General features: G+C 41.4%; 1 protein-coding gene and 1 long non-coding RNA gene across 9 annotated transcripts in view; one reads left to right on the top strand and one right to left on the bottom strand.

Annotated features, from left to right (window-relative positions):
• The window catches only part of FOXP2 (forkhead box P2), a 339,779-nt gene extending 337,137 nt beyond the window's left edge, over positions 1–2,642 (top strand). For all 8 annotated transcript variants that reach the window (XM_082239660.1, XM_082239662.1, XM_082239655.1 and 5 more), the window contains one exon: positions 1–2,642. This exon is cut by the window's left edge and continues 611 nt beyond it. The gene's annotated coding sequence lies outside the window, so the exon portion shown is untranslated.
• LOC309541776 overlaps positions 1,129–25,000 on the bottom strand; it is a 126,613-nt gene continuing 102,741 nt past the window's right edge. The window contains exon 4 of the long non-coding RNA XR_014223919.1: positions 1,129–3,814. This is a non-coding gene — a long non-coding RNA (uncharacterized lncRNA). The remainder of the gene's footprint in view (positions 3,815–25,000) is intronic.

Raw genomic sequence — 25,000 nt, 5'->3', positions numbered from 1 at the left:
TATTGTTTTTAATTTGCACAGGAGTAGTATCAGAAATTAGTGTCACTGCTTGTATCTAGCTGAATTTTGAACAACAGAACATTAGTTTTTTATGTTGGTGCCACCAACTGTAAATGACATAAGTTAGATAAACAAACCACAGTAATTAGACTGTTGCAACCATCTAAAAACCTTTTTAAGCTTCCAGTCTGTGCTGTTAGTGTTAAGATGTAAAGTGCAATCCTAAGCTAACATTGTCTGTGCAAGCACCATAGAAACATTTGCATATCTGCATATTATCTTACAACTGTACTCTTTACCTCCTTGTGATAAAGCTTTGTCTACCTGCAAACACAGTCAAAGGCTACAGCTGCAAACCAAAGCCTACTCTAACAATGGCCAATAGCTCAATGACAGAAGCAGCCACATGCTTTGGTCAGCCTTCTGTAACTTTAATTAGTACAAAGGAACCTTTCCATGAACTACCTGCTGTTTTCTGACGACCTCTGGGATCTTTTCATTTTAGCCCTATACCAAGAAACAAATATGGGGGGGAAAGTCAATTTTGTCATAGTGTAATCTTCTGAGGCCAAAAGTCAATCTTAAGTGCAGTGAAGATTTGCTTTCATTTTTAAGACAAAGGTGGGAACAAAGTGCGGGCAGAAGTTACGATAGAAAGCAACAAATATGGATCACTGACCAAAACAATTATGTACTTGATGCAAATGCAGATTGCATATTGTTATGTAAAATATGTTTTTTTAATTATGTTCCCTCCCCATTCAGACCGGTTTCCCCCCTCCCCTGTGGTGAATACATGTTGTTAGAATAAGTCTTGTATGGTCTTAATCTTCGTTGTGTGCTATTTTTTATAGTCTTAAGTTATAATGACAAAAAAGTAGGAACCAAACATAAAAAGGTCTAGTAAAGCCAAAAATTAATTTCATATTGATTTAAAGTAATCTAGGTGAGTTTTTACACTGAAAGCAAAGATTATAGCAATTGTAGTCCATGGTATTTATTTTCAGTCAAACCAAAGTTACATATGATTCTGCCTCTGTTTATACGGGATACTAACACTAACAATACACTCCCTTTGGAAGACTTGCACAGGCCAAATTGTTGGAATGCTCTTTCTTTCTCTCTCTCTCTCTCTCTCTCTCTCTCCTTTCTCTTTTGACAACTCCAAACCCAAAAATACGACAATACATTAATGGTGTAGTTAAAAATAGCATAGTCTGATGTTTGCTTGAATCCTAGAAACTTTACGTGTTGCTTTTCATGTGCTGTGCCAAGTCTTGATAATACTTTCCCCCCCAACCAAGGGACCTCATAACCTGATTATGGTTATTGCTTTACAAACAGTTTTTTCCACAGAAGGTGACTGCTGGAGCTTAGCATAGGTACCAGTTCCATGTGATGGGCCTGGGTCTTGCAAACTAAGCTCATTGTGTTCTTTGCTGAAATCAGCAAATAGACTTAAAGAGAAACGCAGTCATCTATCACGCCAAATAAAAGGACAAAATGGCTTTCGAAAGGGTTTTCCCACTTACCCAAAAGGCTTTCTGAAAGCTTCTACCTCTGCAAAAGAAAACAAAAAAACAAACAAAAAGAAATTAGAACAATTATGGCAGATTGCATGAATTGTGAGAGAAAGTCACAGTAACTGCTACTTTTCATTATGTTTGTCTTTGGGTCATGATAACAGAAGGTTTATAGTAATTACATCAAAAGAAAGATTTACCATGTGAATGATGGGGTTGTTGTTTTTCCAGTCACCTAGGATCCCTAATGTGGGGATGACCTGAAAGGAACTAATGTTTCTTTCAAGTGTATGTTCAAAAGACTTTGATGGACTGGAAGTAAATGTGATAATTGGACCATCAAGGTGGTGGCCTAAGACTACAATGCTAAAGTATGCATACCTCAGTTACAAACCTTTTTGAAAGGAAGTCTCAGCCACAGAATGCATATACCTGTAGAGTTTTGCATGGGTTTTATATAAATACAATTTAATGAAAAAAATAGCTGCTTGCACATTATACCAGAAAAACCTCCAAAACTGCAATTGCTTTGAAAAATAGACTTTAGGTTTTTTGGAGTTTTCTGAGATGCTTGGTCTGTATTTTGATAATTGTGCATATTATGTAAAAATGTTGGTGGACCCATAAATGACCAGACTTTTTCTAAGAAAAATGTTGCTTTAATGCATTTCATGAATTTTTACTCTGATATCATTGCTTGCTAGTAATAGCAAACCTGCTTTTTCTGCATCTGCTTTGCGTAGCTATTGTAAGGCTTTGAACTAATGTATGTATTTATTGCTTGAACTTCTGTGCATACCTTATAAAGCATAATGTCTGACAATTTAAATGGCTCATGTATTCTTGCTTCTATCATAAGCTGATAATGGGGACTATGATCTTTTGTATACAGCAAATTTTAACTGTAGCACAAACATTTGTTTATGTATTGGTGGAATATACCTGTTTTATTTATCTTTTTTGAGGTAAACTAATTTTTGATACTTTTCATTACTGTGTACTGTGTTCATACCTTGAATTCTCTGACGTTAGAAGTCATGGTTGAGAATTGTAACAGCTGTTGTTCGTTCTGTATTCATGGCTCTCACTGCTGAATAAAATAAAGGACCAAACCTAGGATTTGAAAGAAAACTGTCTACCTCTAACACCAGGGAGTTATCAGATTTTATTTTACATAGTTTTAGTCTACAAAGACACAATTGCTTAAACCTAGTGGGCTTAAGGCTTATATTCTGTGTGGTTGAATTCATGGCACAGTTGTACTGTTTGAAAATCAATTAAAATTTCATGTGAATGTTACAAGCATTAGGTAGAATTACCACTAACTGGGTTTTCTTTGGATAACTCAGAGATGGGGAAGTGATCATCAGCATTCTGTGTCTACAGCTGCTTAACTTCATAAGAATGCATTTCTTTGTGATTAGGGAATCGAAGCATAGCCAGCTAGGAACAGAGCAACTGAGCTATACTTTAAAAGATAAACCAGGGTGGACTTTAATGTCCCCGGTCAGAATCAGTCGCAAGCTCCCATAGTCTGTTTTACTCAGATTCCTCAAATTGGGCATTCACATTTTGGAGAATTTACTTCAGGATTTAGACTACACATTCCAATACTAGTGTACATTTTTGGAAAGCTAGTGTTATTACTGCTTATAAAGCACACTTTCACCCTTGTTACTTCAAGAGTTCAAATCGGAATGGGTTTTGTCCATAAAAATCAGGCATATTTAACAAACAAACAAAAGATGTAAATTTTACTATAGTATTAATGTAAACAGTGTTTTCACTGCTGCTGGATGTAAAAAATGTAAATGAAACCATTTCATTCACTTGCTTAAGTTTCTGGTGTATAAATAAAATGTCTAATTCTTTTTGACCCATTTATAACCCACAAGGTTTTATTTTTTAATTTTTTTTCTCCTTGGAAGTTCATTCTTCCACCCTGCGAGCTCATCAGTTCCTATGTGTTTATTTAGGAGTTATGTAATATTTGACAAATTTGTTACAGAGGTGTTTGTAGGTACCCCAAGGGCTCTGAAAGCAAGACTAACAGACAAGTTAGCAGAAAACCTATCTGCTTTATTAATACTACATGGGGCTTTTTAGGCTCATGTTTACTCCTTTCCCTGATGTACACATAACATGCTCTGCCTTGCCTATTAAAAGGATGCAATGTGGGGAAATGCTCACCATTCAGCTTCTTGTATGCTTTTTATTCCGAGAGCAGTAGTCACAAAACCAGTTGGTCCTTTCTCTTACAAAATTTTCAGGTATCCACATTTTCAGTATAACTAAAAATTGAAAGTCTGAAGGTGAGAAACATGGGCTTGCGAAATCTCAAGTTATACAGGCATACTTTGTCAGGAAGCCATGATTGGCTCCAGTTCCCTGATAAATGTAGTAGCAAACCAAGGCTTGACTCTTGAGTAAAGTCTGCAATGACCCAAAGATATAAATATTGGCTGCAATGCAGAAGACTGCGAATGGAATGGAACTTCTTGTCTGCACAATATGCTTGTTTCCACATGTGGAACAGATTTTCTCTTGCACAAAGTACACAGAGGAGCTGCTTGTGAGAAGCAAAATAGCTGCACTAGAGCAGGATTTCTGGATCATGGCCACCACCTGTGCTTAATCTCCCACATATATATTGTGTGACCATGACAACGATTTCTTTCTTGGACCAAGTTGTGTGTTGTTCCTAAGTTGACTTTGTTTTTGTTTTATGGCATATCTATAGGGTATGCTGCCCTAGCCAGCTAAACTCTAAATACAAGTAGTGATTGTGATGACAGGGAAATAAGGAGGCAAGCCACAAAAGCTTGGTGAACTGGTCCACATTTATTTATGGTAGCACCAACTGATCCACAGTGGGGGGAGCAAGGGGCAGGATCTAACTGTAAAAAAGCAGTAGGTGAGCCAAGCCTGCCAAGCTTGAGGTGTAGCATATCCACAAGCTCTTCTCTTAATCCACACACTTTCAGGTGAATAGAGAGGCCCTTCTTTTCCAGCCCCACAACTCCAGGCAGCTGTTATAGGCTGGTCCCAGGTGCCAGCAAATCCCATAGCCCTGAGGGCAAGTATCGGGACTACACCCTTCACCCCTAAGAGTGATCAACAAACTCTAACCACCTGATAACTCCCTGCACCACCCTGCCAGTGTGGCATTCAACCTATTTAAAGGCTACCCCTGCTAACTACACCCGTCATCAAATCAGTGATGGGGGTGGGGGTGGGATCCTGCCAGCAAGGCCCATCAGTGAAGAAGCCAAAAATTCCTAGTCTCAAAAAGCAATCTGCCAACGCAGGTGGGTGGGAAGCTTGCAGAACGAAGGGGCCACAGAGCAGGTGGGGCAGACTTACAATAGCCCACATGCACCTTCCCCCCACAATTTTGGCACAGCATGCAATCACAACACCAAGTCTCCCTGTCCCCTATGGCTGATGCTGCTTTAGGTGCAATGGCAGTGGGATTCTTGGGATCGGCATTGGTGTGGGTGAAGATGGAGGCCTTGTATGCATTTCAATCTCTGTCCCATATCAGAATGCTTTTAAACCCTTGAAATTTAAGATGTGGGGCACGAACCAGTGAGTGGTTTCTTTCTACCATAAGTGCACAGAGCTGTGATTAATTTATTACATTTAGAAGTGTTATCATCACTGTACAAAGAGAACAGGGAAGCTTCCACTGAGGTGCTGGCAGTCTGACCAGAAAGTGAATCTGTTGGACCAGAAATAATTTTGTGGGGACAGCATGCTGAGGACACAGTGCTGCTCAACCTGAGAGAAGATAAATGCAGGGCATGAGACACCTCAGGGGTGGGTCCCAGCCATCCAGAAAAGAGAGTGAGTGTTTGTATGTGAAACAGAGGAGGAGGGTGAACAAACAGAGATGCAGGTAGTGAACAGGTAAAACCAAGTGGAGGTAACCAGAGATGGTAGGAAGATACTGAAGGAATAAGAGAAAAGGCCTACAACTGAATAAAAGAGGGTGGCAAACAGTACCAAGGTGGGGGGAAAGGTGATAAGAGAGGTTGGATGTTTGTAAAGTTGGCAGGTTAAGTGCTAGATAAACACCAAGATTAAGCCTGCTGATGAGAAGAGCCAAAATCTTGCAAGGATTGTGGCTCACCAAGTGGTTATAAACATAAGAGACGTGCTGGAGCTCTGAAGGCACTTGGGACCTCAAGGATGTGAGGTAGGAAAATAAGGTATTCATCAGGTTAGTGTCCAGTATTTTTATTGCATCCATCCCAAGAAAGCGCTATTGGACTGCGATCTTCCAACTTTAATAAAAACACATTTGCCTATGGTCTATTGTCACCCCGCAATAGTTATGGATATAGATACAAATCCTCCACAAGCAACTACTAAATCCTTGAGAGTCATTTCCAAGTCTCAGTCTGAAATAGAAATCAATTTCCTTGTCAAAAAGATTCAATAATAATCTTTGCATAAAACGATGGACCCATAGCCCTGTTCAGCTGAAGTGCTTCCATTTAAAGTGAATTAGTCCCACTGATTTTAATGGGATTAATCAGATGAAATTGAAGCAGTGTGGTTAGCTGGAATCTGGTGGCTTTCAGAACTTGGCACAAGCAATTAATGACCTAGATGAGTGACCTAACATAGTGAGCAGGAAATAAATACAGAAGGAAAACTTTGGAGGTACTGAAACAACAACCTCGAGAAAATGTGTTTCTGGGCTGTTGTTGTTTTCCAAATGGGATTTAAGCAAATAACAATTTCAGATTGCATAATTGAAGCAGGCTTGGTACTGATGTGCCACATCCTCACTACTTCTCCAGTAAGAGGAATAATAGGGAAAGGCGCTAGAAAGTGTGGGATTGCAACTGCTTGACCTGACATCACATAACTTACAGACAAGCAAATCTGAATAAATGCTCAACAAATAGCTGGTGCTATATAACCTCCCTGAAAACTTTGTGCAAACAAATCAAGTGCTGTAGTGTTGATGAAGTAGCCATTCATTAGACAGTAATTAGTGCTTCACAAACACTTGTTTGTAAGACTACTTTCTGTTTAAATGCTCTCCCCGCCGATTATCTTTGCACATCACATCTCCATTCTGTTTATAACATCTGCAACAGCACTGTGCACAAGTTGACTAAGTAGAGTGTCTTGAAGGGTCAGCTCACGCTGTCAATTTTGTCTCCACACTCCTCTTTTATGTACCCCTGTCACTGCATTGATACAGATGGAACATGTAAATGATGAACTGAGATCTCTGCAGATGCAGCCTCTGTTTCTGAGCAGCAGCTTCTGCATCATAGGGACACATCTGTTTTTAAGCTGCCACAAGCACAGCACTTGTCCCTGGGAAACAGAACTTGTATTGGAAAAGAGCCTGGCTCATTCTTTTGAAAAAGATGTCCTAGGGAGGAAAGGATTGCACTGAAACAAAGTACACAGTGTGAACCAGCCCTTAGTCTATGGCTTATTTTAATTTCTTGAAGAGTATCCGCTGCCAAAAATAAGAAACCTCTGCTTGTAAACACTGCCAGTGGGTATCACTCCACGGATAAGTGTCTAAACTTTGACCTGCAGAGTATATACAGGCTGCCGTTGCAATGCAGTAGCTGGTTACAGACATATTGCGCTCACATTCCACGTGCTCATTGCAGGGAACTGCTGGTCCAAGGCGCAACAGGGCAAGCACTTGCCATCAGAATTACTTGAAAAGCATGCATCCAGAATGGGCATGTGTTGTGTCACGTGGCAAATTAAACCATATTGTTAGAGCAATTGTCAACTATTTGGAAACCTCATAATTTAATTCAGAATAAAGGGAAGGTGGAAGGGGTGAGCTACAAAAGAAAGTATTAATGGCTTGTCTATATGAAAAAAATTGTTACAGAGAGACATGCCAATGTTCTGGTGATACTAGGCATAGGGAAAATACTCCACAATACATGACTAACATATATTCCTTTTTTCTGCACAGCCCCACCTCAAACCCTTATATATGCCTCTCAAAATGTTCAAGTCAACAAACATTCCTCTCCCTGTATAGTTCATTCTCAACTCAGTAACTGAGTGCATGTTTTAGAGCAAGGTTTACAGATAAGGGACTACAACTGGAAAGCAGTCAAGAGCTAGGAAGCTATTCAGGCTGACTATCAAACTTCTACCAACTTGACTTGCAGAACTGGTGTTAGGCCACAGTAGATGTAAGTAGCTCATAACAAGATGCAGGATCAGCCCGAAGCAACAGATCAGTGAATCAGCAGCAAGCAACGCACCACATACATTTGCCAGTTACACCTTAAAGTTTCAAATGCCAACAATGTGTGAATGATTGGTCAGCTGTTGGCTGATGCTGGGCACTGAAGTCTGCATTTCCTCAGGTGCATGGCCAGTTGGTGGCACCTCCACAGGTAACCCCAACTGCAGGTTCTTCCTAGAAATATCTCTTGCACTCAGGCCAGCATAGAATTTCAAGAGGGGGAGGTGAATAGATATGCTGGATGATGAATAGATTTACAGAGAGAGATGATTCAAATCTAGTGAAATCAGATGATGAAGAAGAAGAGTTTGGATTTGATATCCCGCCTTTCACTCCCTTTAAGGAGTCTCAAAGCGGCTAACATTCTCCTTTCCCTTCCTCCCCCACAACAAACACTCTGTGATGTGAGTGGGGCTGAGATACTTCAAAGAAGTGTGACTGGCCCAAGGTCACCCAGCAGCTGCATGTGGAGGACGCGAACTCGGTTCCCCAGATTACGAGACTACCGCTCTTAACCACTACACCACACTGGCTCTCACAGATTAGCTCACATAGCCAACATGGTGGTCTCTAAATGTTGTTGGACCCAGGTCATCATGCTTAATGGTTCGGGCTGACTGGAATTATAATCCAACAACATTTGAAGGGCACCATGTTGCTACCCAGGGCTGGACTAGATGAAAGACATTCTATCAAAAATTACTTTTTAAACAAAAAATGAAGGTTGTATTTTCGCTGTGTTGCCAGAAAGTGTGAACTGGGTCTTTCATATACCTTTCACTACCAAGGAAGGGGGAATGCAGGACCCAGAAATGGGAAGAAAATATTTGCAGCCCTTGTCTATGAAGAATGGTAAACAGAGATACCAAGTGTTATGGTGGTAGACGGAACACACTTCCCTGCCCTAAAAGCAAATGTGCTGGAATTCTGCCAGTGCCTGTTCAGATATTTATGACCACACTTCAGAAAATACATAAATCTGTTTTACTCCAAAAAGTACAACTGAATCAACAACAACATGAAAGCCATCTCACATGACTACTTGAAGTATCAAGAATTAAACTTCCCGTATCAAAACTTGCCTCCAGATGGCAACTCCTGGCACATCTGAAATAATGACCCATTTGTCAATAACCAATATGTAATTGCTAAATCATTATATCAAGCTAGTATACATATCAAAGTGACTTTGAAATTCTAGGGAGTCAACTAGATGCCGTTAATGAAGGAAAAGCATAAACTAAAGACTTTAATAAGTAGAAGGAATTAGAAGAATATGAAAAGTATCAGCACCAAGTGCCTCAATTTTCCAGTGCCACTTCCAGAACAACTAGCGTGGGTGGGCACAATGGAGGAATCCTTTTGCCCAACGTAGAGCTCAAACTCACGACCCCGATTAAGAGTCTCATGCATGTTTTTCTTTGTTTCTGCAGGAAGATTTATGACAGAAAAAAGCAGTGATGGCCACCAACTTGGATAGCTTTTAAAAAGGATTAGGAAAATTCTTAGAGTACAAGGCTATCAGTAGAAGAAGAAGAAGAGTTTGGATTTGATATCCTGCCTTTCACTCCCCTTCAGGAGTCTCAAAGCGGCTAACATTCTCCTTTCCCTTCCTCCCCCACAACAAACACTCTGTGAGATGAGTGGGACTGAGAGACTTCAGAGAAGTGTGACTAGCCCAAGGTCACCCAGCAGCTGCATGTGGAGGAGCGGAGACGCGAACCTGGTTCTCCAGATTACGAGACTACCGCTCTTAACCACTACACCACAGTGGCCATGTTGTGTCTCCAGTAATGCTTCTGAATGCCGGTTTCTGGAAATGGCAGCAGGGGAGTGTTCTCTTGGGCTTCAGTCCTGCCTGCAGATCTCCTACAGGCTGTTGGCGACTGTGAGTGCAGGTGGCTGGATTAGATGGGCCAAGGGCCTGATCCAGCAGAGCTCTTCTTATTTTTTTATCTGTTCTGTGGCTATCTCTGTGAAACCACTTTATTACTCCCATCATATATTGCTACACCCATCATATATAGTTCTACTATAATGCATCTGCAAATCTTACTGCCTTTAACATCTTGACTGAAATGCAGATGCTGTGAGATTTCATATCCTGTCTGCGTTAATTTTAATTCCACAGTAATTCCACATTAATGCAACTGTTTGTACCGAGAGTATTCAACTGCAAGTCAGTGTACTGTTTGTGCTGCAGATGTATCCTCCTGAGGAGCTGTTCTAGTGTCTCTGAAATTTGATTAATCTCACTTTTTATATATTACAAGACAAGCAATTTTTTCCCTGATAATATGATTTTTAGGGATTACCAAAGTATTATATCAACACATGAGTCAACACTGTAGCCCAATACCTGGGTGTAATTAAGCTGGATGAAGCTGTTTACAGACAAGACTTTCCTGGGCCCTCAAAATGGGTAGGATGCTTATTAAATGAATCAAAAAGAAGGAAGCAATAGATTTAATAAGTGGGGCCTGCAGCAAAATGCTGGTGAGGAGCAGTCCTGCTCCATGTCTGCCTCCAGGATACCCCACTGCATTCCCCCTAACACTCTTTTCTTGCATATACATCCCAGTCTGTTAATATTCCAAATACATTAGGATGGACTAATCAATAAATTTCACTTCCTCTGTTTCTCATTTTTCCAATCTTCAGTTTGTCCCATTTCTGCATTAATTTACATTTTAAAAAAAGACCACAAAGACTTAGGAATATTCACCAGAATTTTAGGGAGCATTTCTCTTAGGTAAAATGGCATACAAAAAAATGCATTAACATTTTTACAACTTCCCCCAAATATAATGCATTGTTATATGTAATTTTCACTAAAATATATTTTTAGCCTAATATACACATGTTGGGCATGTCTTTTGGTTGGATAACAAAACTGCAAAATCCTGATAAGTGCAAATTTCAAGAGATAGCTACATTTAGGTTCACATGCAAGTGGAATTGAATTTCTTTCCCATTTCTGGTCCTCAGTGGACTGTTTTGGTGGTTCCCTCTATCCTTCCCCAAATACCTTCTGTAGTTCTGCAATCTGAGGGGTTCCCCCAAGCCTGCTGACCTCTCTTTCGTGAATGGGTGGCACCATTTGGGCTACATAAAGTTCCACCCTCACCTCTGAACTTGGGAAAGAGAGGGAATGAAAATATAATATTGCGTCTAGAGATGAGCTGCCTCTTGTCCAGTGTGTGTGTGAAGCAGTGTGGAGGCATCAGGTCTCTAAGGTAAAGGGAGGGCAGAAGAGGAAGAAATAGTAAGTGGCACCTTGAGACAAATGTGGACATTAAGACCTAGTTAATTAAATGGGCTGAGGCCGAGTTCATCAAGTGGAAGAAATTTCATTTATAAGGAAGCTGAAAAAGTCACATCTATTTTGTGATGGCTATTTCTCTCTTCCTAAGGACATGTCAGAGAAAATGAAATTTTGAGGAAGAAAATACTGACTCTGGAGCAAGGAACTGATGACATACCGGTTGGAAGAAAAGAGATTGAAGTTTCTTTGAAGGAGGTATTCAACACATCTGAGCTTTTTCTCAATGCAACAAGAGGGACTGGCCGCATCATTTACAGCAGGGCTGGGAACAGCGTTCCCCTCCAGATGTTGTTAGGGTTCAGCTCCCACCAGCCCTAACTAGCATGGCGAATGGGCTGGGATAACAAAAATTTGGAGAGCCACACGTTCTTCATTCCTGCTCTAGCAAAAATGCAGAGGGATGCAGGACCAACCCAAGACATTTTGCCTCACAAAACAACAGCATGATCCAAGAGGTGTACCCAAGGGATTTATTACAATGTCGCTGAGGTGCCTCTTCAGTCTTGTATGGTTTGGGGTAATATGTGCGCTCAGCTTCAGCATCCTCAACTGTGACCAGTGCAAGAAACATTGAATTTCTTGCATTTAGACCAAAGCCCATGTGATTGTGCATTCATGTGCATTCATGTGTGATTGTGCTTCCTTTGAAATTTAAGGGACATCATTTAAGGGACATTTAAGGGACATCTATCAATAAGGGACAGCAGCGGGACAATAAGGGACACTTGACAGCTATGACTGTATTTTCCAGTTAATATTCTTTAGCACTAGTCTGATGCATAGCTAACAGATCTCCAACATTTCATTGACTACAGTAGAGAAGAGTTCTACTGTATCCAATACACTCTTTCCATTAGAGAAAGGATTTACACTTGCATAGCAGAATTCCCGCTGCAAACCCCTTGCAAGTTCCCCCCACACCCTCCCTAAATCTGCCCTGGAAGGTTGGAAGAGCCCCCACAACAAATTTAGGGGGTATATGGGATAAAATTTCTGTTGCACGAATGTGAATCCTTTTTTCTTCTTCTAATCGAACAGGTTACTTTAGCCCTTGTTTGAATACAACCCAATTTTGAATGGAATTTTGAATTTCTGACAACACCTGCTCCTTCTAGTGTTTAATTTCTAAAATCAGAGGCCTGGAGTGCCTCCTCGGTAGCACCTACTTCCTGATCCCAGCTGCTTGGGGTCATTCATTAGTAAAAGAAATGCATTCTGTGTACAGTGGTACCTCGGTTTAAGAACAGTCCGGTTTAAGAACGATTTGGTTTACAAACTCTGCAAAACCAGAAATAGTGCCTTGGTTTGAGAACTTTGCCTTGGTCTAAGAACAGAACCCGAAGGTGGAAGGGCACAAGCAGCAGGAGGCCTCATTAGGGAAAGCGTGCCTCGGTTTAATATAATAATCTTCATTGCGGTCCAACGACCCATAACATGGATTCAGAATAAAATACAGATTCCTATAGACAACCCCCCAGGGAAGGGAGACCGAAGTGTTATTTGTTTAGTCATGGGTATGTTGATCTTTGATTCATATGACTACTGAAATAAACTTTGCCATGGCCACTGTGATATCATTGGACTTGTCGTCCAGAAGATATTTGGTATAGTAGGCTTCAGTTTGACCCAGCCAATTTGCCAATAGTGATTTAATCAATAGTTCTCTAGCTTGATCATATTGTCCGCAATGCAATAACATATGCCTCGTGTAGTCGATGTCCTGAGAACACACACAGATCCTATTTTGATAAGGGATACCTCTCAGTCTGCCATTTAACACTTCTGATGGGAATACATTTAATCTGGCTTTGGTGAAAAGATGCCAATATGTTGGTACAGACAAATCTTAGAAAAGATATGCAGGTGTCTGAAAATCGAACCCATAGTGAATTCCTACTGCTAATGGGCCACAGATAACATGAGATTGAGATCAGAGATGACTATGTGATATGTCCCAGAGCCTTTGCGTCAGAGATTCAAGGGCGGTATCATAGCCCAGATGGTACAGAAGAGAAGGTGGCATACCAATCGAAGTGGCTTTTCTAACCATAATTTTCATCCATGAGCTGGTAAACTCCTCGTTGTTTAGGTATGGAAGTAACCCCTTCCCTAGGCCAAAGACTGAGATCTTGAGCCAGTATCTCAGGGCAGCCCACCATGCTTTAGTTGATAGAGGACATTCCTCTGTTTCTAAAAATAGTGTTGCATTTGGAACACAATTTGGAACTTGTAGGAAGGACAGGAGAAACTTTTCCTGGAAGCCATTGAACCTGGAGAATGAGCCATTGAACCAGACGTTTGCACCTCGGTTTAAGAATGGTTTTGGTTTAAGAACGGACTTCCGGAACGGATTAAGTTCGTAAACCGAGGTACCACTGTATCTCAGAGCCACTGTTTTCTTGAGTACTCATGCACATGGTTCAGGTCTAGGTTCTTGTATTGACTATAAATTTAGGCCTAAGTATGATCATCCACACCACCAATTATGCCCTAATATTCTGGGACAAGGGCTGCTCCACAGTTTGGGAATTGGTGAATGGATCAAAAACTATTGCCATGGTTTTCCTCCCGTATAGCAATTTTTCCTACCCAGATGCATTTTGTACTTAATATTTTGCTAATCTTTCACTTATGGTGCGGGCCATGCTGTTTACAGTCAACAATCTGGACCATAAGAGGAGTGAAGATATGGCAGTGTAAGTGGTACATATTCTTAGTGCATGTTCAAGAGTACCATGTAGGATTTATGCACTGGAAATAGCATGTTAACTAACCAAGCAGAAAGAGTATGATGTCTGATCACATAGCCATCAGAGTTTCATTTGTCTTCACCAAAGTGCTCCTAGACTATCTGTCCAATCATCACCTGCGACCGACTAATGCAGGAATTAGTCTTTCCCGTAACTTAACAGCTTTGAGACTCTCGGAGGCTCCTTTTAGTGCTTAATAGCAAAGATGGGTTTGGTCTATGAAACCATTTGTCAGCAGAGAATTGGCAAGTTGCAGAAAAGCTGGTAAATGCAAACTCTCTCTTTTCGCTTAGAAAAACATAAATTGATTACTATTATTCTTTTTTTAACAAGTGAATGCCTACTGACAAAGCGAGCTGAAAGCTGTCAGCCTGGGACCAAGAGGTATTCAGTGGAAGTTTTGCTATTCCCTGGGATATATTGCTCTTGTTTTCTAACCATTTACCATCTGCCGTTTGTTAAGATCTATTAATTCCTTTTATAATGGCCTGTCAAGCCCTAAATGCCTTGGGCCTTCAGTACCTACTCTATACACATGAACTATCATGATCATCCTTAAGATGTTTAAAATGCCATGCGTGTGCTAAGTTTGAAAGATGGGGCAGGGGGTGGACAGTGGCCACTACTGTCAGGGTAATTCATAAAATATTGTAGGGGAGAAAATGTTCTTTCCAATGTATGTAGATCATGTGTGTCTGTTTCATAGGATGTACACCTTATGTGTATGTGTACGAGTGTGTTTCTCTTTTACAGGATATACACAATGGGAAGACAACAGTTTTCCTAGTGCGCATACGGCAAACAAATTATTTCCTAGTAAACCAGTCACAAATAAGATAATTACTTGGGAAAGGTTTATAGCTCAGTGGTAGGACTTCTGCTTTGCCTGCAGAAGGTCCCAGTAACCAATCCCCAGCATCTGCAGATCAGGCATGGAGAGATCCTTGTCCAAAACCCTGGAGAGCTGCTGCCAGTCAATGTAAACAGTTTTGAGTTAGATGGACTAATGGTCTGGGTCAGTATAACGAGGCTTCTCCTATGTTCTTATGGTTTACTACCAACTGTATCTTTTGAATTAAGGTGCTGGAGGAGACTCTTGAGAGTCCCATGGACTGCAAGAAGATCCAACCTATCCATTCTGAAGGAAATCAGCCCTGAGTGCTCACTGGAAGGACAGATCCTAAAGCTGAGGCTCCAATACTTTGGCCACCTCACGAGAAGAGAAGACTCCCTGGAAAAGACCCTGATGATGGGAAAGATGGAGGGCACAAGGAGAAGGGGACGACAGAGGACGAGATGGCTGGACAGTGTTCTCAAAGCTACCAGCATGGGTTTGACCAAACTGCGGGAGGCAGTGGAAGACAGGAGTGCTTGGTGTGCTCTGGTCCATGGAGTCACGAAGAGTCGGACACAACTAAACAACTAAACAACAACAACAAAACCAACTGAATCTCCTTTTCAATCTGATCAATGCAGCTTGAAAGATTCCACACACACTCCAGTGCAATTTTGTGCAAGCTTGCTCAGAAGTAAGCCCCACTGAGTTCAATGGGACATACTTTCAGGTAACGGTGTATAGCATTACTGCTGCAGATGCACATCATGGACTTTGAAATGATCACTTTCGCTCCAGTCCAGGCACACTACCTTTCTTGCAGACTTCCTTCCACACCCTTTCGGTACTTGTAAACCTCATGGCACGAGGGAATGCTAATTCTTTTTAATCCAATTCTTTCTCTCCCCCCCCCCACCGCCCCGGTAATCTTAGCACTTTAAATATACCCTGATGCTATCAGTTAATTTGCCCAATATTTTTCTTTGACAATAAGATGGCTATGTCATTTCTTTTTCATTGAATATTTCAGCATATTCTAAATATTTAATATTTGGAAAAAATTGATGATACCACGAACTTACAGATGGAAAGTGGGTTACAGGTAACAATTACTGTTACAGGGGTGGCCGATATAAATGGAGGAATGCCAAAAAGCCAGGCAAAATTCAAGCCTTATTGTTCGTGAATGTGGTTTGGGGTGGCAGTTTCTTGATACCACCTCTACAACAATGTGTCTCAGTTGTTTTCAAATCTGTACTACAGTTAGACTGATAGTCTTAATATTTAAAACACACAGTGGCTAGAAGCCAAAGAAACCGTTAGTGGAAAGGAACTGGTAGGACCTCCACTAGCTACTTCCTGTAGGGGCCCCACAGGCAAACGAGGGGGAGGAGGTGAATATCAGATAGCAGCCATGCTCTCCAATCACCAATCCATGCCCCATGCCCGGAAAACCCCACATAGTTCCTGTAACCAATAAATTTCAACCAATTGGCCTGATTTCAAACCATTTCTGGTCCATCATTTGTTCCACTCCTGGGGGAGGAACGCCTTTGCATATGATGCACAACTAGATCCTTTCAAAGGGGCAGTATATTTTGAGTAGTTTAAATATGAGTTTTCCGTTGTCCCCATTTTGCTCTAGGCTGTATTTATCATCTACCAGAAAGCCCATATTCATATAAATTGATTGTGCCATGGCTGAGGTCTGTGCCCCACTGTGGTAGTTGACATTAGTTCAAACAGCCTTGTAGACATAGCCTTCAAAGCTGTTTTTGCTATTGCCTTCAAAACCCAGCGCTCTCTTAATCTGCTCTTTATTCCACAGAGAAGAGATCTTGTTTCCCCCACCTTTTTGAATAACTACAATCTCTGCGTCTCTGCAGTACTTCACTTGCCCTCAGCTGCACCTTCCGCATTTTTATTTTATCTTTCCTTTATAATAAGGTGAACAGGAGTGTGCCAAGCTCCTGATACTATCTCATTACTCCGTACATACAGAGTATTAATTTCCTTAGCCTGTTTATATATCATAGAATATTGATTGCCTTATGCATACACCACACCTAATTACTAAAGATTTCCCCATAATCTAGAGATTGGCTCTTCCTAAACATTTCCTATAATTTATTTCCTAAAGGGTGTTCTTTCCAGCATTTCTTTGTGGCATCACTGAAAGCAAATTCGTTTGGCAAGAGACATTTCTGTTGCAGAAATTCTCTATGTTCATAGAATCATAGAATTCTAGAGTTGGAAGAGACCCCTAGTCCAACCCCTTGCAATGTAAGAATTCTGTCCACAGCTGTTCCTGGGTGGGTTTGAACCACCAACCTTCTGGTTAACAGCCAGGCAAACTGACCCATTGCACTACAGGAGTGTTGACGTCAACTGACGGCAGGATCCATGCCTCACAACAACCCTGCAAGCACAGCTGTACATTTAACAACACCCCCCCCCTTAACACCAAAACCAGCCATGAATCAGAGGCGGATTGAGTCACACTGGGTGTGGAGCCCAAGCGGTGCCGCAGGGGACGCCACAACTATGATTTTGAATGGGGTGGAAGAGGTGGGGCTCCGAATTTTGGCACTGCACAGGGCACCACTGAAATTTGAGACCCCAAGGTCTGCCACTGCACGAATGTCCATGTATAAAGCTGATAACCCAAAGCCATGGATACGAGGAAACTAGCCAAGTTTTTTGCCCCAGGTGAAGCCTCCAGAGGGGTGCCATTGAGGCTCCCAGGCTGTGTGTATGTGTGTGCCAAACTGGGTCTTTGACCTGGGTGAAACAAAGCCTAGTTTTGCCCTTGGATAACCATAAAAAAACTATGCATTTTTGTCTCGCATGAGATAGGTTGCTTATCGTTTGAGCAAGGCCCTGTTTAGTTGCTGAAGTTGTCTTAGGGAAACAGCAAAATACAAGTAGGATGGTCCATTGTGAACATTTGATTTCCATAGCGCAGTCTTTATTGCTCCCTTTAGTTTCTTGATATTTCTTTCTGAAGCATGTGTGTGTGTGTGTTCATTCATTCTGAATTCTTATATAGAAAAAAAATCCACCTTCCTTTTGGTTGTCAGAAGCATTATATCCTCTCTCTTTGCTTCACCCATATTTTAAAATAATGTGATGTTAAAAAACTTCATATAAGTTGTCTACGGGGGCCCTTGGTGGGTACATCTTCATACAGCATCAGATGGGGAAGGTTTTGTTTCTAAAATACAAAGTTATACAAGGTCAAAGGGGTCACAGACAGAACCTTTCTCTCACTTCCTATAGGGATTATAAAGTCACAAGACCAGATGCCAAAAGTTCAAGCAACAATTTATGATGGAATTCACAGCAAAATGTCTCTACACCTGTCATTTAAGCATGACTGCTAAAACAGTGGCCTGGTGGGAATTGCTACCAAAACGCAGAGTTAGATGTTTTGGCACTAGGTGGGCGCAGAAATTACATTTTTCCACGTAAGTAACCCGAGGCAGTAAAAGGAATGAAGCCGGCATGTGCAATGAGCCTCAGACTGGGGATGCAGCACACGCGCCTGGTCACTTCCACTCATTATATTTTTAAATGTGTAGAGCAGGGATGGGGAACCATTGGCCCTGCAGATGCTTTTGGGTTACAACTCCCATCACCCCCAACCAGCATGGCCAATGACCGAGGAAGATGGGAGCTGCAGTCCAGTAACATCTGCAGGGCCAGTGGTTCCCCATCCCTGGTGTAGAAAGCATTAAATGTACACAGAAAATTGCAATGCGATTTCCCGTGTGTTAGCTGAGGGTTGAGACTCTCAGTTTGGGTGCAAGGAGGCTAATGCACAGTTCTCAGGGGAGCTCTCTGGATAAAATAGGGGGGTGTCTACAGCTCCATGGCGGTGTGCTGATCCTTCCTCTGCCTGTTAGGTGAGGGACCAGGGTTTTGTCTCTAGTGAGAAATGCATTTTGGGGAGGGCATCAGAGCCATGAGCTTTGCATCCACAAGGTCCAAGGTGGAATTCCTGAATCTCTAATAAAAGAGTTATCTTGAGTAGCATGGCTGAGACGGACTTAAAACTTTGGAGAGCTGCTGCCAATCAGAGCAGAAAGTGTTTGCTAGATGGACCTTTGGCCAAAGAGCATACAACTACATGGAGCAGGGGGAGGTTCTAAAGAATCCACGTGAGAAGCCCACTCAGAAGTCTGTATAGGTGTCTGAGAACAGGCAGAGGAGGGGACAGCACAAGCCTAGAGTTCAGAGTATTGAAATGGGTATGAGATGGGAAGTGATTGCTTAGTGAAAGTGACTTCCTAGCAACTTTAGGCAGGGTAAAGAGCCACAGGAGTATGGGACCTTAGGGCCTTCTTGTATCTTCCGATTTGTCTGTGCAGGTGGGGTGCACACAAGAAAAGCAATTCCCGCCATGTACTGTTTCCTACTATAAAAACGCTCTATGGTTTGCCACAGTAGTATTCTCTCTGGTCAGATGCACTGTCGGCCAATCACATTCAGCACACTTTCCCAGATAGTGATACACTATCATGCATTTGGACAGTTCATAGTAATGGGTCTCTGTGATGAAGGCACAGCAAAACAAACAAATAAAAATTCAAACAGAGTAAGAAAGTGAGAGGAACCCAGAGAAAACGTCTGCCTGATCCTGTGCAGTAGAAAGGGTGAATTTAAAGTTTTATTTTAATGTTTTGCCATTGTTATTGTAAGCTGCTCAGAGGAGTTGTTACTGAGTGGCATATTAACACAGCTGAATTGCTAGTGTGGTCTGGCTTGAGGATGTGGACTGGAGAGATTCCTGAGTGCCAGAGAGAGGGGCCTTCAGGTCTGTGGTTCCCCACTACTTTTTTAACAAGAAATGCTAAGGATTGAACCTAGCATCCCCCTGCACACAAAGCACACACTCTTATCACTCAGTTATGTCCCCCCACAGCACTTTGAATCCTGGTCTGGAAAAAGTCTATAAATAACATAACCAACATTGATATGCTCAGCCAGAAGTATAAGCTCTGTTGCTCCTTCTCTCCAAAATTTTGGGAACACAAGAGTTTTGCGATATGGTAAAATAAATCCTATAAACAAAATAACTCCTTTAAATATAGCCTTTTTACCATTATAATTCCTTCTAGTAAAGTAAATTCAGTGTTGAACATAAATGGATCATATATCATCATCATTTAAGCTGATTTTATTAGTTCAGTGTGAAATGTTAATTGCTCACATTACTGACAAAATGATGCTTGCAGAAATTACAAATTCATATTTTACACTTTGCAAATTAAAAGGAAATAGAATTTCACCGCGAAAATGAAGCAACGATTAGTTTTAGAAATATGTTGCCCCATCTCTCTCTCTCTCTCTCTCTCTCTCTCTCTCTCTCTCTCTCTGTCCCTCACTCACACACACACAAATATTTTGTACAACTAATTTGAATCATTACTCTTAGAAATCTGGCAGCCTATCTAGGTGAACGATAGGCCAATCCACAGAACGCTCAGTTCTTGTCATGCAACCCTTTCAGATCAATGTGTTTTTGTTACAACTTAGAGAACCAGGCTGAAAGAAGCCATCCCTCAACCCTATTTTGAAAAGCCACTTTAAGCCCTTAGGATCCTAATTCCCATTAACTTTTCACATTGGATTTATGTACTTCAAATTGTGCCTTTGATGCTTAAAACATTACTGTAACTGGCAGGACACCGAGGAAGGGAAAGGGGATCCTGGCGAGGGGTGGAGCCACAATTGGCAGACACCAGGAAAAGCTGAAGAAGGGGAAGAGGAAAGGGAGGCCGGGGGGGGGGGTTAGGAAGTACTCACAGGACATCAGAGGACATCAAAGGGGTAGCTGACACTTCACGGGAGCCAGGGGAAGTAGACACACCACCAAAACCAGAGGTGGTCCTGTCCCTGCGAACACGGCGGCCTCTGACGCATCAGAAGCAGCAGGAAATGCACTCCAGGAGACCAAGGCAGGCAAGAGAAAATAGCCCACTTTGCTAGTTGACCAGGTGAACATCATTAGACTTGTTAGGTCTGGGAGGAGGTGTGTGGCCACTCAGCTTGATTAAGCCCAGGGCAGGTGAGGATCACATGCTTCATCAAGTGTTGGAGGAAAGCAAGGCAAAGACTCTGTCTGCTCAACTTTCACAGTAAATGGACCACGGGAAGAGGATGGAGGTGTAAGCTTTGAGAGCATTGATAGTGTATTTGGCAACTGCAGAGATTGGTTCATCTAAAATTATAATGTTCCTAGTAAATTATAACTTTCCTAGTACTCTAGACTGGTTGAAATCCTATGTACCTTTCAGTAAGCTTCAATGAATGCAGTCACTTCTGAATAAAATACACATAGAATCCGGCTATGAATACACACAAAACCCAGTCCACACATGAAATACAGCTACCAACGCTGCATTTTAACTTTTGAATATTTTGCTATAAATGCCGCCATTTCCAAATGGGTGACATGGTAATAATGCTGAAAAGGAATAAAAGAACATAATTTAATCTTGCTGTCATGTTTCCCACTGAACACAGTGGGACATGCTTACAAGTAAAAATGCACAGAGATGCACCATAAAGAGAACATACCCAAAAATACAATGGGTTTTGCCCAATTTTGGGACCTGCTTTTCACGTTAATGCAGCCAGCATGCTGTTACATTGTGGTATCTATGTATTCTGACTTGTTCATCAAAATCAGGTGGTGATGCATGATCTTGTTTTATTTACCTACACCATAATAGCTATAAAAACTTTGTGCACACCCAGCACCTCTACATTGCTGTTCTGAGCAGCAGGCACAAAATGTTAGCATGAGGCTTGGAGGCTGATATGTATTCATATGGGAGGGAGGAAAGAAATTGGACCACTATTCGGATTTGATGGTATTAGGTTGGTTGTTAACAATGTCTAAGGGGTTTTGTTATTAATGTTGCTCTGTTAATAACAAAATCTCTTTTTGTTTTACAAATCTCTTAATTTATGTGAAATTTTAGTGATGGAATTTTTATGATGGTGGTGTTTTATTGCATTCTTCATTTAAAAACTTTTGATTGTGAATCACTTTGGGAGGACATTTACTACAGTAGTACCTCGGGTTAAGAACTTAATTTGTTCTGGAGGTCCGTTCTTAACCTGAAACTGTTCTTAACCTGAAGCACCACTTTAGCTAATGGGGCCTCCTGCTGCCGCTGCGCCGCCACCGCACAATTTCTGTTCTCATTCTGAAGCAAAGTTCTTAACCCGAGGTACTATTTCTGGGTTAGTGGAGTCTGTAACCTGAAGCGTCTGTAGCCTGAAGTGTCTGTAACCCAAAGTACCACTGTATTTCAAAGTGGCATGAACATTATTATATTTATCAATAATAATCTATCAAAGTTTAAGTCTGTGTAAATGCTTTTCTCCCCATTATTCTTTGTTGGCCTTACTTCTCATTCATTTTTTCTTCTGGCTGTTTTGTTACCCTGGATCAGGGGTAATGAATGTGATGCCCTACAGACTATTGGACTCCAGCTCCCATCATCCCTGACTACTGGCAATGGTGGCTGGAGCTGATGGGATTGTAGTCCAACAGCAGCTGACTACCCTGGCTGTACACTGATGTTGCTAGAGAAATCATTATTATTACATAAAGTGCCCAACAAACATTCAGTTTCATCCAGGTATTCTGTAACAACATGATGCTATCTTTCTATATACAACTCGCTTGGACGTGCAGGCTTCTTTCTGCCTGTGCCACTGTTCTAACTGTCCCTGCTGTGGCCAAACACATTTTGGCAGTTCCGATATTTTAGTTATCTGCAGGTGATGTCTTTCACAGATCCTCTGCACTCTGGCATATAAAGCTTAGTATGAACCTTGGGGCGTCAGCTTCATGATACTGTTTAGCCCTCTCCAGGCAGTAGCTGACTGAATCCTGTACTAATAGGGTGTTCCTTCTATGTTAACGACTCTGTTAATGGTGACCCATTACACTGTAATATGCACCTATCTATCTTACACCTATCACCATAGTATCTAGTATTTCAGGATGTAATATATCAAATGCATTGTAAAATAGAGTGCCACAGCTGGCTGCATACAAACGGAGTAAATTAATTTTCTACTCTTCCAAGGATAATGCCTTTCTTTCTTTCTTTCTTTCTTTCTTTCTTTCTTTCTTTCTTATGAGGTTTAATATAATCTGTTGTGAAAGTTCTCTTGCCACCATGTTGCCTTGTCCAAACCATGCCCATATCTTCTGAATTCTCCAGCCTGGTGTGACATCGCAGTGAGTGCAAAACATGTCAGACTCATTCTGAAATTAGGAAACAAGCTGCTCTGGAGGAGGTGACATTTTTCCACTTTGCAGATTTCATATGGCTTTTAACTTTCTCCAGAAACATCAGGCACTTCACATACTATCTGTAGCATCAGTGCAGACTGTTGAGTTTTGAGAGTGGGGTGGGCAGCTTTCCTGGGTGCAATGCTTGAAACTGTGAGGTGGCATAGAATGAGTCAGGAAGAAGATTGTCAGGTGCAGGTATGCTAAATGTGAAATCAACACCTGTGATTTTGTTTCCCTCCATCATTTTATCATGCAAACCTCCTGTCGCTTTGTTTAAACAAGATTTTGCATGGGATAGCAACTAATAAGACACAAAGATGGACTTCTTATCCCCTGCAATGCCTCTTTCATTGCTAACCTCCATTTAAGATCTTGACGATGCCTTATGTTTAATTATAATAACGAGATCAGAGTTTCTCTAATTTAGGTCTCCAGCTGGTTTTGGACTACAATTCCCATCATCCCTGATCACTAGTTCTGCTAGCTAGGGATGATGGGAGTTGTAGTCCAACAGCTGGAGACCCAAGTTTGGGACACTATATGCTGAAAGTCAACTTCCATTCAAGTTAGTGTGAAAACAAACAGGCATTGACTTTGGATGTACGGTGAATTTTATCCCTAAAAACATGTAAAATAGGCCAAGGTATAAGTCCTGGTAGTGACAAAAAAATTGCCTTTGTTTTGCTTGTCCACTGATCTTTGCTATGAACTAGTCACAAAATTTTGCAACTTTTTCTTTCCCTTTTCCCCATACAATCTGATTTTGGCATTGCATTAAATAACTAGTAGTGAAATCCTATGAATGCCTACTCAGAAGTAAGTCCCACTGAGTTCAGTGGGGCTTACATCCAGATAAATGATTATAGGGCTATAGCCTTAGTGTTCTTCTTCATATATAAAACTTTTCCTACTTATGATAATTTTTCAGGCATTTTTAAAAGTGAGATTATTATTTTTAAGTCGAACGGTATGGTCAACAAATTGCTCATGATTCAGATAAACATTCTGAGAATGCAGCATAATTGGAACTGAACTGCAATGATATCATGGAGCAATACTGGTTAGTACAACTCTGGTTATTATTATTAGGAGTGACTATGGATGGTTGCAAATAGTTTTCGGAAGATAATTTGCTTATAAAAGGCACTGGCTTGGAGGACGGAGTAATGTATCTCTAACATCTAAACTCCTGGCAGCCAAGATTGTATCTTACACCCTGTGCTGGTACCACAAGCCTTACATCATGATTTGTCATTCAGTCATCTTATCTTATAAGACCCCTGCCTCAGAGCCTGATTCTCTGTCATAGCCAGGGCTGGCCCTACCGTTAGGCAGAGTGAGGGGACTACTTCAGGTGGCAGATGCAGTTCCTCCTGAGCCATTCCACTCTGTTGGAGGAAAGAGTTATGTGAACCACACAGTCTGCCCTGAACCCCCCTAAAGGAACCGGCTGCCCTCAGCTGTGTTAGAGGACACTATCCTATTGCCAGGAGTGAAGTAAGCTTCAACTTCCAGCCTAGCCAGATTCTGTAGGCTAAATGGGAGAGCACTGTCTTGTCCTTGGCCTCAAGCAGAAAAATGTCCTGGTCTGATCCTGGTCTGAGCAACCCACAATGCTAGAGAAGATGCCACCCTGCTAAGCTCCTCCTTCCTTATCTCACACAGTTGCTTGGGGAGTGTAAACTCAGGCCAACTCAACTGCTTCCAGCCCTTCTGAGCTGTGATTGTAGCTCATGGGAATTTGGCCCTGGTCTGCTCAATTATCCATATCCAGTGGTTCTAACTTTTTCCTCTGGGTCACACTTTCCAATTAAAAATTTGCTCGCACTACATCAATTTTTTAATTCATAATAAATACATTGGAAATAAAAAAGAAACAAACTCCTAGCAGTGCTTGATTGATATCACAGAACACAACTACTGTAATAATATGGTAGGATATCCAGAAAGTATAAAACAATGCAGCTACATAAGAACATGAATCATTTTCAAAATATTAT

The sequence above is a fragment of the Podarcis vaucheri genome, assembly GCF_965113315.1.
Source record: "Podarcis vaucheri genome assembly, chromosome: 10".
Lineage (NCBI taxonomy): Eukaryota > Metazoa > Chordata > Lepidosauria > Squamata > Lacertidae > Podarcis > Podarcis vaucheri.
Note: the sequence above shows the minus strand (reverse complement) of the source record. Positions and strands in the feature narration are given on the sequence as shown.